The sequence below is a fragment of the Pinus tabuliformis genome, chromosome X, assembly GCF_031772625.1.
Source record: "Pinus tabuliformis cultivar Carrire ecotype Pingquan chromosome X, CPIR1, whole genome shotgun sequence".
Lineage (NCBI taxonomy): Eukaryota > Viridiplantae > Streptophyta > Pinopsida > Pinales > Pinaceae > Pinus > Pinus tabuliformis.
The window spans coordinates 1181948532-1181954097 of record NC_142308.1 but is presented as its reverse complement, the minus strand read 5'-3'; positions in this window follow the sequence as shown (position 1 = coordinate 1181954097).

Genomic DNA, 5566 nt, shown 5'->3' with positions numbered 1-5566 from the left:
GCTTCCTCTTTGACCGATCTCTTTTAATTTCCATGCCCAAAATATAGTTTGTAGCACCAAGATCTTTCATGTCGAGTTTGGAGGACAATTGGGTCTTCAAATCCTGGATAATTTCTTTGTCATTTCCAACCAGAAACATATCATCCACATACAAGACCAGATAAATAATACGGTCACCAATTAATTTAAAATACACACAATGATCTGCTTTGCTTCTGGTGAAGCCAAGTCCCCGTATAAATGTATAAAATATTTGATACCACATCCTTGGTGACTGTTTTAACCCATACAGAGACTTCTTTAACTTGCATACCAGTTCTTTCTTACCCTTCACTGCAAAGCCTTCAAGTTTCTTCATGTCGATTTCCTCTTCCAAATCCCCGTGAAGAAATGTTGTCTTCACATCCATCTGTTCTACCTCAAAATCAAAAGCAGCAGCAACAGATAAAAGTAATCTAATAGAAGTTACCTTGGCAACAGGAGAAAAAATATCACCAAAATCAATTCCCGGCACCTGGGAATAACCTTTTGCTACCAACCGAGCTTTGTATTTCTCCACCTTTCCTTCTGCATTTGTCTTCTTCTTGAACACCCATTTGCTGCCAATGGGTTTCCTTCCAGCCGGCAACTCCACCAGATCCCAAGCCTCATTTTTGTGTAAAGATGCCATTTCATCGACCATGGCCTCTTTCCAGAGTTTTCCATCCTCTGAATCCACTGCTTCCTTCACAGTTCTGGGATCATTATCAGTAACAGACAAAGCAAAAATTGAACTGAAAGCAGATGGACTATACCTTTCTGGCTGCCTTCTTTCTCGAACTGATCTTCTCACAGCCGGAGTTTGTGGCTCTTCATCTTCTGATTCCTCCTCTGCTGCAGAGTCTGATTCTTCCTCCTTTGGCTCAAACTCTATCTTCTCAGGTTCCTTTGGTTGGACTTCATGTTGAATAACATCTTTTACCTCTCTGAACAACACATCTCGGCTGTACACAACCTTTCGTGTGACTGGGTTCCAAAGCTTATAACCCTTTAAACCATCCTTATACCCAATAAAGATGCACTTTTCAGATTTACTATCCAACTTGGTTCGTTTCTCCTTTGGAACATGTACATATGCATCACATCCAAATACCCTTAGATGTGAAAGAGAGGGTTTCTTACTAGTCCATACTTCTTGTGGAGTCTTATCCTCCAATGCTGATGAAGGTGATCTGTTGATCAGGTAACATGCAGTATCCACCGCCTCTGCCCAGAATTCCTGTCCTAACCCGGCACCACTGAGCATGCTTCTTGCCCTTTCCATCAACGTCTTGTTCATTCTTTCTGCGACTCCATTTTGCTAAGGTGTATATGGAGTAGTATTCTGCCGTGCTATACCACACTTCTTACAAAATTCTTCAAATTCCTTGCTGCAAATTCTCCACCATTATCTGTCCTCAGCACCTTTATCTTCTTCTCTGTCTGAGTTTCCACCAAAGCCTTAAATTCTTTAAACCTGTCAAAGACTTCAGATTTCTTCTTAAGAAAATATATCCATGTATTCCTTGAGAAGTCATCTATGAATGATACATAGTACACAGACTTACCCAGTGATGGAACCTTCACAGGTCCAAACAAATCACTGTGCACAAGCTCTAATATCTATTTCGTCCTCTTACCACCAGAGGGGAAACTCACCCGATTCTGCTTCCCATATACACAATTTTCACAGAAATCAAAATCTAGAGAGCTATTATTCATACCTTCTACCATACCTTTACCATGAAGTATTCAAAGGCCCTTCTCTCCAATATGTCCAAGCCTTTGATGCCACAACATGGTCTTCTCTCCAGAGACCACTAGATTCTCTACTCCATTTTCAGGAACCATAGAACTATTGCACCCATCAACAACAGTGCTACCTTGCAGCTTGTACAGAGTTCCAATCCGAACTCCCCGCATTAATATCAGTGCTCCTCGAACCATCTTGCAGGTATCTTTCTCGAACACCGTCTTTACACCTGCATCATCCAACTTGCTTACAGAAATTAGATTTCTGGCCAATGCAGGGATATGTAGAACACCCGGAAGTGTTCTAACCCTTCCACCTTGCAACTTCAACTTTACTTTTCCCCGACCAATGATTCTAGCCTTCCTATCATCTCCTAAGAAGACATCACCACCATCGTATTTCTCATACTCGCAGAACCACTCTCTATGGGGAGTGAAGTGAAAGGATGCACCTGAGTCAATCAACCATGCCTCATGATCTACATGTGTACTTGAAGAAGCCAAGTACACATCCCCACCTTCATCTGAGGTGGTTTTTGCCTCTGCAGAAGGAGCATCATCAGATCCCTTTCCTTTATCAGGAGCTTTAGATTTACAATCCCTTCTGAAGTGCCCTTCCTTTCCGCATTTCCAGCACACCACCTTTGTAGGTTTTCCTGGAGATTTAGATCTCCCTCTAGATTTAGATCTCCCACTCGATGACTTATTTTTGTTTTTGTTCTGGGACCGTCCTCGTACAGACAAGGCATCACCATTCTGGTTGTCCATATTTTTCCGTCTCATCTCCTCTGTCAGCAAGGCTGAGACTATTTCATCAAACTGCAAAGCAGTTGCATTGCTACCTATTGCAATAACCAGACTATCCCACGAATCTGGTAGAGAACACAACAGACTGATGCACTTATCTTCATCTAAAATTTTAATATCAACAGATAATAACTGACTTACCACAGTATTAAACGCATTCAGATGCTCTGTCACCGAGTCTCCATCTTTCATCCTGAGGTTATACAGCTTTTTCCGCAGGAACAGTTTATTCACCAGAGACTTAGATTGGTACAAAGTCCCTAACTTGACCCACAAAGCCTTTGCCGTAGCTTCCCCTGATACATTTAGCAATACTGAATCCGAGACACACAATCGTATTGTGCTCTTTGCCTTCCGATCCAACTTCTTCCATTCTTCATCGGTCACTCTCGATGGTTTAGTACCCGGATCTACCGCGATACACTGATCTTTATCCACCAACAGATCCTCCATCTTGAGTTTCCACAACTCAAAATTCTGACCATTGAACTTCTCAATCTCTATCTTTCCACTGCTCGCCATCTTCTTTCACCACCAGAATCGATCTCGCAGATCTCCCACTGAACAGGGTCTACCACAGGCCCGAGCGAAACCCCTCAGCAACAAAGGCGTCCCCTTGAAGCCAAAACAACTCCGATACCAAATGTAGGTTTTAACCCTGTACAGAAATTACCTGCATACGAATTCTTAAACAAAGAAAATAAACAATGCGAGAGCATAACCCATAAAACACATATGCACAGAGATTTTTCCCTGGATCCCAAAACCGGGACTACCAGCTTGATTTTTCATTATGTTCCTTTCAATGTTACAATACATATTTATACATGCCGAAGCATCCAATACCATGGACTGAAAACCATCGCGTCCAAAAAACATGTGCGAAAATCATGCAAAAAACCATAGGTGGGTCCGCCCAACCTAACATATGGTCCAAAACCAAAATTTTCCGGGGCGCTGCCCCAGACCCCATAAAGTGGGGCTACAGGTGCCCTTCAAACCCCCTATTAACTACGTGGAAAGAATATAAAACAACCCAACAAGCAAAAGGTTATTCCCAGGTGCCAGAATTGATTTTGGTGATATTTATCTCCTGTTGCCAAGGTAGCTTCTATTAGATTACCTTTATCTGTTGTTTCTTTTGATTTTGAGGTAGAACAGATGGATGAGAATACAAAATTTCTTCACAGGGATCTAGGAGAGGAGATCTACATGAAGCACCTTGAAGGCCTTGCGGTGAAGGGTAAGAAAGAACTGGTATGCAAGTTAAAGAAATCTCTGTATGGGTTAAAATAGTCACCAAGGATGTGGTATTAGAAATTTGATACATTTATATGGGGACTTGGCTTCACAAGAAGAAAAGCAGATCACTGTGTGTATTTTAAATTAATTGGTGACCATGTTATTTATCTGGTCTTGTATGTGGATGATATGTTGTTGGTTGGAAATGACAAAGAAATTATCCACGATTTGAAGACCCAATTGTGCTCCAAATTCGACATGAAAGATCTTGGTGCTGAAAACTATATTTTGGGCATGGAAATTAAAAGAGATCGGGCAAAGGGGAAGCTCTGGTTAAACTGGAGGAAGTATGTCGAGACAATACTGTAGAGGTTTAATATGTAGGATAGTAAACTGGTGAAGGTTCCTATTCTTGTAGGTGTAAAGTTATCTACCGAACAATGCTCTAAGACACAAGAAGAGGAAGAGGACATGTCCTATGTTCCATATGCAAGTGCAGTCGGTAGCCTGATGTATGCAATGGTTTGTACTAGACCAAACATTGCACATGCAGTGGGAGTATTGAGCAGGTTTATGTCAAAACTAGGGAAGGAGCACTGGACAACAGTGAAGCCAGTTTTTAGGTATTTGCATGGCATTAGTGATTATGGTTTGTGCTACCAAGGAAGACCAGGATTGGATAGAGTGTTGGATATTTGTGGCTTTATTGATGCAGATTGGGCTGGAGATTTCGACCAGAGAAGATCTACAAGTGGGCATGTATTTAACCTATTTGGAGGTGCAGTTAGTTGGATGAGTAAGAAACAATCTGTAGTGACACTATCAACTACAGAGGTAGAATACATGGCAGCCACTCATGCAAGCAAGGAAGCAGTTTGGTTGCAGAGATTGTGTTCAAGTATGGGGTTAGTACAGGGAGCTATAAGGATATACTGTGACAACCAATGTGCAATTTTCTTGGCAAAGAACCCTGCTTATCATTCAAATACAAAGCACATTGAAGTGAGGGATATGATAGAAGACAAAAAGGTGTTGCTGGTAAAGGTGGACACTTTGAGTAATACTGCAGATGCATTGACAAAATTTGTGAGCTCTGAGAAGTTCTGTTGGTGTAGAGAAATGATGGGCATTTCAGGGCTGGATAAATGACTAAGCTCTCCTGTGGCCCCCTGTGGAAAGAAAACAACAAGTGGGAGAATATTGGGTTGTGTTATCTTCTTTCCATGACTAGTCCACGTAGTTTACGAGGGGGGTGGAGCCCCTCCTTCGTTATGCCAACTACGCAGCAGGGGGGTCACAAGGGGGGCAGTAGCCCCCCCCCCCCCCCTTGTATGGGTGGTTTGAGGGGGCCCGGTTAGCCCCCCTCTACGGGGTCTGGGGTAGCACCACGGGGAAAAAAATTTGGACCCTATATTAGGTGGGTGAATCTACCAATGGTTTTGTGCATGGTTTTTGCACATGGTTTTGGTCGCAATGGTTTTCGGTCAATGGTATTGGATGCTTCGGAATGTATATATATGTATTGTAACGTATGAGAGGAACATAATGAAAAATCAAGCTCGTAATCTTGGTTTTGGGATCCAAGGGAAAATCTCTGTGTATATGTGTTTTATGTGTTATGATCTCACATTGTTTATTTTCTGTGTATTAGAATTCGTACGCAGGTAATTTCTGTATGCGATTAAAACCTACAAAACAGACAGAAAAAATGGTGCAAAAATAGATGTAAAAATAAGTACAAAATTAG